General features: G+C 41.9%; 1 protein-coding gene across 1 annotated transcript in view; it reads right to left on the bottom strand.

The window, feature by feature from the left end:
* The window catches only part of ADAMTS18 (ADAM metallopeptidase with thrombospondin type 1 motif 18), a 114,147-nt gene that overhangs the window by 67,034 nt on the left and 33,161 nt on the right, over positions 1-13,952 (bottom strand). The window lies entirely within an intron of this gene.

Raw genomic sequence — 13,952 nt, 5'->3', positions numbered from 1 at the left:
CTGCTCGCCGTGTGCAGGCCCTGCGCTCACTCCGCACGGAGCACCTCATTTTACCTGCACCATCGGCAGCTGCAGCTCCTGTCACCCCCAGCTTGCGGATGAGGAAACCGGGGCTAAGACAGTAAGTGGGAAAGCGAATACTGGCACTAGGGGGAAGGAAAAATAATTTCCCCTCTATCCTTCTAGGTTCTTGGCTGAGAACCCCCTGCAATAAAAAAAGAAAAATGAAATTAACAGGGGAAAAACAAACAGATGCTTAATAACATGGATACCTCCTGTATGCATGGGAGATGCTCAGGAAAGCTGAGCAAGTCCTGGAAATGGGCCAAGCCATCACCTTAAATCTGTTCTATTACAGGCGTATCTCAGCCAAGATCCTAGGAGGTGTGAAAAGTTGGCACAGTGGAGCCATTCCAGAGGAAACGCTCGAGTGTCTTGCTCCCTGAATCTTTGGAAAGTTTGAACTAGACGACATAACCTTTGGACTGAGCCAAAGCAACGTCGTCTTATACTATATAATTGTTTGCAAAACCAACAGGAAAGCAGACATCCTGGCCGCAAGGACTGTGATCGTGGACTCTCTGAAGATAGAATCAGTAATCAGCGTGTACAGCTAAAGATTAACAACTTGTTAGCGCCGACAGAAATGCCTTCCCTTGATTCAGGCAGCCGTTTCCCTTGCACGGCTCACAAATGCCCCTCTCCTCACCCTGTAATCAGGACACAACTTGGGCTTCTGCACGACTCTGGGCCCCGGGACTGCAATTTTAGGATCTTAAATAAATGCTCGTGGCCTCTCACTTTGCTTTGCATGTTTAGGTTAATAGGGGGTCAAGACAAAGTGACGTTTCCTCCCCCACACACGCTTTAAAAGAGAGGTTGCACACACCTCCTTCCCCGCCACCTTCTTCCCCCTCAAACTGGCTTGGCTTCCTGGGGCCCATCGCCTGCGCCCCAGCTTAAACACCATGGTCCTCAGGGCGGCTGCACCCAGGACCCCGTTTCACACTACCCTCCCCCACTTCAAATCACCTCGGGCCACAGGCTACTTGCTTCAGTCTATTTTGCAGCCTTTCCCAGGCCACCTCTGATGTGCAATTTCAAGGGACGCTCTGCCACTGCGGGAGCTGCGCTGGTGTCCCTGGTGCGTGCCACACAGCAGCAGCCGATCAATAGCTATTAGCCGACAAACGTGTGTTGAATAAGTGAGTTAAAGGAACGCGGAGTGGCGGGGATGCTGAGGACATGCCACCACCACTGGGAAGTGACATGTTCACGTCCATAGACACCAGGAGCCCTCCCACCCTGCGGCTGGGAAGAGCGCTGCATGCGCCCTGCGACCCTCCAGACCCCTCAGCTACTGTGAGCCAAGCTCCACTGGGGGCACGGGTGGGACTCAGGCCCCCGTCCCCTGAACAGGGCCCTCGCCTCTCCCCAGCTGCACCACTCCAAGGGACACCATTTACAGTCCCCAACACAGTGGACAGATTTAACTGTTTGGAAAAAAAAAAAAAAGTGAATTATTCTTGAAAGCCCTCCAGCCTTAGTAACTTCCTAACTTGGTTAAACTCATATCAAAGGCTTAAACCACTTAAGTGCCTTAACTGGACTAACCAGTTTGGAAGCTTTCTTTTTTCTTCCATTTCAAGAGAATTGCAGGCAACTCAAATACAGAGCGAAAACTTCTGTTCTGAGAAAGCAATACAAAAAAATCATTCTCAGCCTATGTTGGGACACACACGGGACCCACGCGGCCCTCTGTTTTTCAGTTCAGAGTGACATGGACAAAAATCTAGAACAATAGAACAATTCTTTGTAACAAAACTAGGATTTTACAGTGCTGAATATTAAAGAAAAAAATATTCTTTGGGGGGAGGGGTTTAGCTTGATTGAAAACCATGGAGTGTAACCAAATAAACACATTGTATGGTTTAAAAATATAAACCCAGTACATCCAAAAAGGAGTCGTCTGTGTATTTGTAGGACGTGTGAAGCATTTGGAGTTACTGAGCACAGGTGATGTTCTGACGGATTGGTGCTCTCCTGTGGCTTCTGATTAAATGGGTGAAGCAGGAATTAAATGAAGATCATGAATGGGTATGAAATATTCTTTGGTGTAAAGTATAAAGAAAAAAAAGCAGGGTTCTATGAGAGAAAGTAACGGAAAGGGTTAGGAGAATGGGGAAACTAATTCGAGAGCGGGAGGTGATGGGCGGCTTTGCTGAGGATGGGCACTGTCCCCGAGAAGAAGCCCTTTCCTGGTGGGTGCAGGGGAAGCCTTGATGGAATTAAGAGATGGGCAACTCAGAACTCAGGAGGGAAGAGGTTGGTGAGGGAGAGGAGGGAATCAGAGACCCAGTGACCTGCTGAGGAGGGGAATGAGCATGAGGACACACTTAGGTTTCCCCTAGGCGAGAGGAGGACAGGAAAGGCCCCAAGTCCATGGGTGACGTTAGCTGAGAGCCGACCCCAACTCCCCACCCAAGGGGACTCCTTTCCTCAGAAGACCAAGGGAGCCAGAGATAAAGAACTGGCTGTGTCCCCTCTGGACCAAAAGGTCTGCTCATAATACTGTTCACTTCTTATGTGTTCAATCTTTTCTTGTTTGAAAGACCTAGCTAGAAACTCAGTCATATAATTTAAATGCTAAGTTTAAAAATTAAATGGATATTGACCAAGAGTCAGTATTCTATTCAGATTATATTTTACCATTTATACTTTTGAAAAGGAGATACTATAAGATAAAATGTTTTATTTATTAGCAGTTGTTTCTTCTTTTAGATTTCAGTGGACAGGATAATTCCCAAAGGACTCGTGTCAGGTGTAAAGCACGCTTCAAGAAATTCCCTCAGTTTCCCTTTTAAACACCCCCCCATAGGTCATATTTAAACTCTATCAAAGGCTTTAGAATTAACAGAAAAAGGGAGAGTGCAGATTCCAGAAACAGATTAATTCAGTGGTGGTATGAACGCACAATTTTTTTCTAAGTTTAGAGTGAACAGCCTTTAAGATCAATGAAAATTAGGAGGCTACAAGCTCTCCGAAGGCAGGGTCCATGTCTTAGGTGACTTGTATCCCAGCACTTATACCTGTTAAATAATCAAGAACTAAAAGACTTAATGGATTAATGTTGTTTGCTGAAAGTGAACGAGAGCTTTAAGCGAGATAATATATCTCAGAGAAATACCTTGAACTAATACTGAAAAGGATCCCCGCAGCCAGTATCAATATTCTATTTCTAATTTTAGTAAGGGTTAACTGACAGACTAACAAAGTAGCCCCCATGAAGCTGCCGGGGAAATACTGGCAAAGACATATATTTGTGGTTATCAATAAATTTAAAGTGCTATAATCAAATAATGTCAATTAAGTTTCACTTTGTAATTTTTAACCTATCTCCAATCAACAGCACCAAAAAATACTGTGACTCTGGTCAAGAGATCACATTTTTTGAAAAAAAACAAAACACAATTATCCTGTCCAAACAGCAGCACTAGAGAATAACTGATTTGTTGTCCAACATGTATGAGGCCACCCAGAGGAGAAACCTCAGTTCAGACTCAACGGAAGCTTAAGAAAGTGTAGCTGCTATGAAACAAGTCTGCAGTCCCGGGCTTGGGGGCGGGGGAAGAAAGCATCCACGAAGTGAAAAGGCAGGCCGAGGAAATGTTTGAGAAAAACCATCGCATGATGATATTTTAGGATTTTGGGAAGAAGCAACCAAAATGAAGATAAATGGAACAGCAGAAAGACAACGAATGAAGGAAAATGCTCAATATAAGAGTGAGATGGCACGTTGGAAGGAAGTTGCTGGACTGCTCCTCTTCAAGGACCCTATTTGGATCCATAATGTTCACGGGTCAAAATGTTTAAATCCCACTTTGGTCCACTCTGAACACCAGATCTCTTATCCACCTGCACTCCACTGAAAGAGTGGAGTGAGGGAAAGAGCAGCGCGGGGGAAAGAGTACTTTTGATCGGCCTTCCAGGAATAAATGGATAGTTACTGCTGGGAGACAGAAAGTGGACTTTCTGGGGCATATGGCTGAACACCCCACGGCTGTGGACTAGAGCTCCTGAGCCACATGCTGGCCATCAGTTTAGATGGGACAGGCGAAGGCCCACCTCCTCCCAGTGAACACCTGGGCAGATCGCTCCAAGGCTGCTCAACAGGTGCTCACCGAGCACCCTGCCCGTGGTACAAGCAGCTACATCACTGGCCGAGGTGTTGATGCAGGTGACCCCTGACCTCAGCTAGGCAGGTAGAGTCTCCGTGCACTCTCCGTCTCCATGGCTTTCTGAGTCACACTGATAGTGATGGACTAGGGGGGAAAAAGTCCAAAATTCTTGCTTTTCAGTTCTCAGAAATGCTTGCCTCTTTGCTCTTTCCTAGCTTGGGATGTTCAGCTCCTTCAAATACTCCAGTAGGCTCAAAACAAATTATCCCTTTCTTTCACTTATACTAATGAATTTTGGCTCCAAAATAATATCAGCCAAAATTGTTTTGACCATATGCAATGGTTTATGCTACTGACACAAAGATAAATTGTCTCAGTCCCTTCTTCAAAGCATTTAAACTATAAACTGTCTCTACTGGTATAGATTATGCCATTCTAGTGGCTCTTAAAGAGATATTAATAACATAGTGATGAAAATTACTTATTTGGCTAATTAACAATATTTCTATTGAAATAACTACTTGATGACTTCAACAGCCCAAATCTCATGAGGCCAGAATACAGTGGCTTACAATTCAACATTGGGTTGAGACTTGTGAGCCGATTCTGTCCAACACATGGCTGTGCCTATTCTCAGAAGGGCATATACATCTAAAAAGCTTTTATTTTTTAAACAATGTATTAATAGAAAAATGGTTGGCATGTTTACCATAGCTTATTGTATAAATTTTAGTATTAATTTAAAAAAAAAGATAAATCCACAAATGCTCATAAATACATACAGTTTTAATGAGCAGCCAAAATCTATATTTGAACATCTGTCAACTAATCCAAGCAGTTTGAACCTGAGCAATAGATGTCTCTCTCCTTTCTCCCCACCTACCTTTACCGGCCCCACGTGGAGGAACAGTTGTTCACTATTTCCTACGTCCTGGACACTGTGCGCAACATCCTATCTGCAAAATTGCATCTGCCTCTCACAGCAGTCCTATTTGATGGACGCTTTTAGTAAACTTTCTGTATCACACAGCCTTCCCTCAGCCTTCAACGCACATCCCATTAGGATGCAGGAAAAATTCCAGAAACACTGCATTGTATAACTAAAATGTACTAAGAGAGAACTTGAATGCATTTGTAAAAATAAAAAATAAAAAAAAGGGTAAATCTATGAGATGAAGAACATGTTCATTAGCTCGATGGGGAAACTCTTTTCGTTATGTAGATGTAGTCAAATCATCACGTTATAGGCCTTAAATATCTTACAATTTTATCAGTTATACCCCAATAAAGCTCAAAAAGAAAAGAAGGGTTCCAGAGAGTAGGCTAGCAGCCCAAATAACTGACTCATAAGGTCTGACTCTTAAGAACAAAACACTTCTGGGCTGGCTTAACATAAGTGCTAACCTCCTGTCAACTACCTTTTACTGCCACTTCATATGGAATAGGACACTGAGAGACACCCATAAACCCAGATCTTCTAGAAATGAAGGCTGGGGTTAAGTGATGCTAAAACCAGAGTCATCCTTCTGGCTTCCCCTCTCGATTTTCACACCAACGGTGTCACTGAGAAAGCTCCACGGATCTGGAGATGACTGGCTCGCCTCCTCTCTGGAATGTGGCCTTTCTGGACATTACTAAGCTAGTTCAGGTTCACCCTGCAATGCTCTTGTGTTCCCCCTTCTACTGTATTGCAAGTACTTGCAGGGCACAGCTGGGCTGCTCTGCTTTGCAACAGCCATGGCATATCCTGTATGCCAGAGGTACACCACATACCTTTGGGAGGGTGATAAGTGACATCCCATCTTCTCTGTCGCTCCAATAGCTAAACATGCCCTGACAATCAAAAAGGCCACGTGTTAAAGCTGCATGGTCGTACCAGCAGCTTGGTCATGAAGACTTTCTCATCGAGGGAAGACTAAGGAAGGAGGTCTCTGACAGTCTTGTGTCACACAATCCTCTTTGCTCCAGTCTTTCCTTGAGAATCATTTCAAAGGAAGGATTCCATTTGGAAAACACATGACGACCATCATGGCTGTTGGTTAATTGTGAGGGACCAAGTTGAGAGAGCTAGTATGTCTGGATTTAACAGAAACCAGACTTTCCACCAACTTCACATGGGACCACGCAGCCAGCCTTCCCCCCTAGATCTTTCCAGGTTTTAGTGCTGTGTCTGCTAATAACAGGCCTCCTCCACATGTCACGTCAACGTCCTCTGGAAGAGGGGGTGCATGCTAGAGGTCTGGAAGGAGACAGTCATAACTCATACCCATCAGAGTTGTGTGTTTTTAATGTCAATTTCAGTATTCAAATTTGTGCTCCCAACCTCAAATTTCCATTTTCTCTAAATAACATCCTACCAAATGCAGTATTATGCGGTTAACAACGTTGACAAATTTCAACATCCAACTGATCTCTGGAGCTCCTAACTCTGTCCTTCCCTGTGTTCTGATTCCAGTTTTGTCATGCATCATCCCAAGCCTAGAATAAAGCAGTGGCTTCCTCTCCCATCTCCCTGTGGGCAGTGCCTACCCTCTCTTGCTCCAAAGTCATTTTTCTAAAGCATCGCTTTGAACAGGCCACATTCACGCCATATTATTACAAGATGAGTAATAACAGAACAAGAAATATGGATTTCAAACAACTTTGCAGTCCAGTTCAATCTAAATCCAGCGCCTGGTCACCTCTCTACCCATCTTCTACCCCTTTTGACTGAAGGGTACACTGGCTCCATTGATGTTCCATCAACAGGACAGCCAAGCTCCCACCTCAGGACTTTTGTGATTGCTGTTTCTTGTGTCTAGAACAGCGATTTTCAACCGGTGTGCCGAAAGAATGTTGAAAACATGCCATACCTGACTAATTCAGCCAGGGGCACTGACCTCTTTTTCCCTTAGATTGTCAAATTTAAAAATGGCAACAGCCAACAGAACAATAGCCATTCGGTGTGAATAAATCAGAATTATATCTATTTTTTTTTGCCAGATCGACAAAAAACATATTTTTTGGTGTGCCGCAGAATTTTAGTAATTAGTTTATGTGTGCCGTGAGATGAAAAAGATTGAAAACTGCTGGTCTAGAATGTCCTTTCTCCAGATACCTCACTGCATTTAGGTTTTTGCCCAACGGCCACCTCTTCAAACCACTCTATGAACAAAGCAAACCTGGTCATTCTCCATGTCAGTCAGCTTTACTTTTCTGTAGAGCCTTCATCATTACTTGATGGTGCATTGTGTAGCTGTCTGCTTACTGCCCATGGCTCCTATTCACTCCATAAACCTGGGGCTTGTGTCTTATGTTGCTCATTTTTGTATACCCAGTGTTTGGCACATGGTAGGTGTTCTGTAAATCTTTGTGGCATTAATGAATGAGCTAGAGAGAAGGCAACATGTTTGGAATTAAGGAAGACATAGAGCAAGCAACACATTGGTGCCTGCACTTAAGGACACTTCTACTATGGCAGACCGCCTCTGAGGATAATATTCAAAGCTCTTGTATAGTGAGGAACACAGAAGGTTTTGAAGGGAAAAGCTGTAAGAACCAATCTGTTATAGAAAACTAGCTGGACCCAAGTTGTAGGGACTCTCTGCCTCCTGTAACAGTGAAGGATAAACTATTTTGATACGTTATATTATGCCTGGTATTATCGTGAAATATGTCAAAAAATTTAGACAAGACTCGAAAATTATATAATGAGCACACATTAGCTAACATCCAGTTTGTCAACTCTTACTAGGCTGTCTTTGCTTCAAATTTCTTTTTTAAAGAGCCTAATTATTACAGATATAGGTATTCAAGTATGGAAATCTAAACTCTCAATATGCAAATAAATGAAAGCATACGTTGTGCTAATGGATAGGAAGAATTAGCATCACTAAAATGTCCATACTACCCAAAACAATCTATAGATTCAATACAATTCCTGTCAAAATACCAATGGTGTATTTCACAGAACTAGAACAAATAATCCAAAATTTTATATAGAACCACAAAAGACCCCAAACAGCCTTAGTAAGCCTGAGAAAAAGAACATGTTGGGGGTATCACACTATTTGATATCAAACTATACTACAAGGCCATAGTAATCCAAACAGCATGGCATTGGCATAAAAACAGATAAATAGATCAATGGAATAGGACAGAGAGCCCAGAAATAAACCCACACCTATATGATCAATATTTAACAAAGGAGGCAAGAACATACAATGAGGTAAATACAGTCTCTTCAATAAATGGTGCTGGGAAAATTGGAGAGATACAAGCAAAAGATGAAACTAGACCACCTTCCTACACCATATACAACGGTAAACTCAAAATGGGTTAAAGTCTTCAATGTAAGACTCAAAACCATAAAACTCCTAGAAAAAAACATAGGCAGTAAACTCTGACATTTCTCTTAGCAATATTTTTTTCTGATATATCTCATCAGGCAAGGGAAACAAAAGAAAAACAAATGTGACTACATCAAACTAAAAAGGTTTTGCACAGCAAAGGGAACCATCAACAAAACCAAAGGACAACCTACCAAATGGGAGAAGATATTTGCCAATGATACATTAGATAAGGGGTTAATATCTAAAATTTTTAAAGAATTCATACAAATGAACACTGAAAAAAACAAACAATCCAATTACCAAATGGACAGGACCTGAATAAACACTTCTCCAAAGAAGACATACAGATGGCCAAGAGAACCATGAAAAGATGCTCAATGTTATTCATCATCAGGGAGATGCAAATTAAAACCACAATGAGAACACCTCATACCTGTCAGAATAACTACCATCAATAAAACAACAAACAACAAATGCTGGTGAGGGTGTGGAGAAAGGGGAGCCCTTGTGCACTACTGATGGGAATGCAGATTGGTGCAGCCACTATGGAAAACAGTATGGAGGGCCCTCAGAAAATGAAACTGCCTTATAACAGAGTGATTCCACTTCTGAGTATATGTCCAAAGAAACCCTAGTCACTAATTTGAAAAAATACATGCACCCCTATGTTCACTGCAGTATTATTTACAATAGCCAAGATATAAAAGCAATCCAAGTGCCCATCAAAAGACGGGTGGATAAAAAATGCTGTGGTACATCTATACAATGGAATATTACTCAGCCACAAAAAAGAATAAAATCTTATCATTTGTGACAGCATGGGGTATTATGTTAAGTGAAATAAATCAGTCAGAGAAAGACAAAAGCCATATGATTTCACTTACATGTGAAATCTAAAGAACAAAATACACAAAATTGAAACAGATTCAGACAGAGAACAGACTGATGGTTGCCAGAGGGGAGGGAGGTTGGGGACTGGGTGAAAAGGGTGACAGGATTAAGAAGTACAAATTGGTAGCTACAAAACAGTCATGGGGATATAAAGTATAGGATAGGGAATATAGTCAATAATACTCTAATAACTATGTATGGTGCCAGGTGGGTTCTGGAAACATTGGGGGAAACACTTTTAAAGTTTAACCACTATGCTGTATGCTTGAAACTAATACAAAATAATACTGAATGTAAACTATAATTGAAAAATAAAATTAAAAGAAAAAATTAACTCTCAGTATCAAATTAATTACAGTGAATATTTTCAAGATTAGTACCCTTTGCTATCAAAACTCTAACTCCTTGCCATCTGAAAATCAATAATCACTACATTATTGTTGTCCCTTGCTATTTAAATTTTCTCACTATCCAAATTTATTTGGTTCCTAAGTTTGGACAGGAAGGAATTTACGTAGTTGATGCTTAATATACACTTGCTGAAAATAGTGATTTTCCTAGGAGGAACAGCTGACACGGGTCCTGTAACTCAGCTGGCGCTGCATGAATAGTGTCTGTTCTACTTGCAAGATACTGGAGCCATCAGCTTGGAAATAAATGGTGCTCCTGCATTCCCAAGGCGGCTGCCTGCTGATGCAGAGCATCAGGAAGACATATGTTTATACTTGTTACTGTAGTGCTGATGGGTTATGTCAAGCCCTCCACCCTACCTTGCCCTGCCCACCTTGGAACTAACAGCATTCATTTTTTAAAAAGACAGCTGGAGCTGGAAGCCATGCCAGTAACCAGCTGTTACAGAGGTGATGAAGTACACACCACGTGGCGTCAACCCATTGGGTAGCTGCACCGAGGGCTGGGTGACTGACTGGACCTTCCAAGGTCTCCCAGGGGTGGTGTGGCAGAGCCAGAGATGAACACCATGTTGGAAACTGCTGTTCCCAATTTTCCTCTGTTATTTATCTTCTCCTGCCCCTCCTCACTCCCTGCCTTAAGGTAAAACCAAGGAAAATAATCACAGGATTATGGGATGTTAGCAATTATGTACTTCATCCCCCTGATTTTACAGAGAAAGGAAATAGGATCCAGAAAGAACAAAGAAATTGCCCAAAGTCTCACAACTGCTTAGCAGCCAATCATTCTTGCCTAGCATTTTGTTTTCTCACCTACTTATTAAGAGATTGGACTTGATCATTTAAGGGCCCTTCTACTTCTGTAATTCTATTCTTTTTATGAGTTGGGATGACATACAGGTTATTTATTGTGATGCAGAATACAATTTCTTGTGTAGAAAGACAGCAAGCTTGTGTAAGAGCCTGGTACATACGTAGCAATAAACATGTTTCTTGACAGTGCTGCATAGCATCGGAACCCAGTTAGGCGCCTTGGAGCCCATCTTCAACCTGGCTGAGTATCAGGCTTAAAGGTGTAGACACCTGTACCAAACTCAGACCTTCAGTCTCAATTTATAGAGTTTGACAACCAGTCTTCTAGAATAGACTACAAACTGGTGCCTGTAGGCACAACCTGGCCTTTGATAGGGTTTCCCTCCCCACCTTTTATTGAGGTATAATTAACAATTAAAAATTGTATATATTTATTTTGATATATGTACACACTGTGAAATGATTACCAAAACCAAGCTAATTAATATATCTATCATTTCGCACAGCTGCCATATATTTTGCATATGTAGTGAGGACATTTAAGACCTAGTCTCCTGGCAAGTTTCAAGTATACAATACAGTACTATTAACTATAGTCACCATGCTGCACCTGAGACCTTCAGAACTTATTCATCCCGCATAACTGAAAGTTTGTACCCTTTAACCAACATCTCTCCATTTCCCCCACCCTTTAGTCCCTGGCAATTACTATTCTACTCTCTGATTCTTATGAGTATGATTTTTTTTCCACATATAAGTGAAATCATGCATTATCTGTCTTTCTGTGCCTAGCTTATTTCACTTAGCAAAATGCTCATCCTTGCTGTTGCAAAGGACAGGATCCCCTCCTTTTTAATGGCTGAATAATATTCCACTGTATGTGTATACCACATTTTCTTTATCCACTCATCCGCTGATGGGCACTTCAGTTGTTTCCATAGCTTGGCTGTTGTGAATGATGCTGCAATGAACATGGGAGTGTGCAGCTATCTTTGTGAGACCCTGATTTCCTTTCCTTTGGATATATATACCCAGAAGGGAAATTGTTGGGTTAGATGGCAGTTCTATTTTTTTTTTTTGAGAAACCTCCACATTGTTTTGAGTAATGACTGTACATTCTCACCAAGTGTACAAGCGTCCTTCCCAATAGTTATCTCCCCATCTCTTTTATATCTGTTCTAACAGGTGTCAGGTGATACCTCATTGTGGTTTTGCCTTGCATTTCCTTGATGATTAGTGATGGTGAGCATTTTTTCATATCCTTGTTGGCCATTTGCATGCCTTCTTTCGAGAAATGCCTAATCAGGTCCTTTGGACATTTTAAAATCAGGGTATTTGTTTTCTTGCTATTGAATTCCTTCTATATTTTGGATATTAACCACTTATCAGGTGTACAGTGTGCAAATATGTTCTTTCATTCTGTAAGTTGTCTTTTCATTTTGTTCATTCTTTCCTTTGCTGTGTAGATGCTTTTTAGTTAGATGCAATTCCATTTGTCTATTTTTTATTTTGTTGCCTGTGCTTTTGGGGTCATATCCAGAAATTCATTGCTCAGACCAATGTCAAGCAGCATTTCCCCTATAGTCTCTTCTTATATTTTTACAATGTCCACTATTACATTTAAGTCTTTAGTTCACTTAGCTTAGCTGTTGTGAAGGTTTATTCATGCATGAATGGTGGTTCGAATTGATGTTTCTACGAGGGGACAGGCACTGGAAACTTCTACTCCACCATCTTGCTGAAAACTTTCCCATCAGCAGGTTTTGTTGTACAACTCTGTTAACACTTTTTTTCCATGTAGGAATTTGAACCCAATTTTGTCATTTCATTCCATTTTTCAAAAGAAGTCGGAAATTGTTTTGTTTATACAACTATTGGTCACCAGCTATGGCTGCCCCCTGAGGATATGATAGCACTGTAATTAGTTAATAATAGGAAAGAAGCAAAGGGGAAAGCCAGACATTATAGGTGTGTCATCTGGGCAGCTTCACCAGGAAGCTGCAACTTCACACTCCCCAGGAAACCACTGGCCCATTATCTGTAGAGCAGCGGGGGAAGGAACTGGACAAACAGGAGATGGACTCATGTGCAGTGAAGTCAGGGTGATGCAGGGAAGGTTCCTGTCAGTCAAAACTGGGAACAGAGATCATTGGCCAGAATGGGTGGGGCCACCGCAAGCCCTCGAAAAGTTGGGAATATATATAAATCCCCTAAATAAAGGAATTCTCTCTTCTGGCTCTTGGCTCTGGACTCTCTCTTGGCTCTGTTGCATTTGCCCATATGGCCCATGGCCATGTGGTCCCTACACGCAATGGACTGATGGGCTGCAGTGGGAAACACAAACTAAGCTAGCCTGATGCTGGATTGGACTATGCCCTAACATGGAAAGGAAACTCTAGACACTGGCTCTGATGTTAGCCCTGCTAAAGGCAAAATGGGACTTCTTTCTTGGCAGGACAAAGGGAAATGAGACCTTGGAAACTCAAGGGTTTGATTCCATGCAAATAAAAACCTCTTGTTTTCCTGTGCAAGTCTCAGAAAATTCTTTTTCTTGGGATACTGCAAGAAATGCACCCCCACTAGCAACAGGTGGAGATGAGGATCCCTCCCTATAGGCAACAGGTATGGTATATGCTCTTTAGTTCATCGCAGTGCCCACCCTTCCCTACTGTCCACGTCCCTCATTACATTGTTAGTCTAGTGGCTGTGGACATTTGGGTTTGTGACCTCTGCCCTAATTCAACCCTGTATTTGATGTATTGGTTATATAAGAGCGATGTCTTATTATCAGAGACATTTCTTTTTCCTTCCATTTTTATCTGCAGGATCACCGAGCACAGTGCTAACTCTACAAGTGTAATTACTGACTCAAAAGTATCTGGTTATGAATGAAGAGTCTATGTGGAGCAAAGGGAAAAAGAGCTGGAATTTGGAGTCTGACTCCACACCTTAAAATCTTTGCAACCTTGAACCATTTGCATTCCCTTCCTTCCCCCCCTTAGCCTTAGTTTCCTCACCAGTAAAATGAGAATGACCTAGAAGTCTACTTTTTAGCATTGCTTGGGATATCAGGTAAATCACACTGCTTGGTGACAGGCATTCATTAAGAGATCAATAAATGATCACTGTTTGCATGAGGCGGGCAGATAAACACGGCTTTCTTAGAAGGCTGCAACAGCAGCATAGTTTATTTACCTTGTAAAGTCTGAGTTTGCAAATATTTGGTGCCTTCATGCAGAAACAAACTACAGAAGCCTGCAAATGGGTAAACATTTCTGTTCTGTGAACCAAACTTGCCTTCTGTAGCATCCAAGTTACTACTCCAAACA

The sequence above is a fragment of the Miniopterus natalensis genome, chromosome 18 (assembly GCF_054644295.1).
Source record: "Miniopterus natalensis isolate mMinNat1 chromosome 18, mMinNat1.hap1, whole genome shotgun sequence".
Lineage (NCBI taxonomy): Eukaryota > Metazoa > Chordata > Mammalia > Chiroptera > Miniopteridae > Miniopterus > Miniopterus natalensis.
Note: the sequence above shows the minus strand (reverse complement) of the source record. Positions and strands in the feature narration are given on the sequence as shown.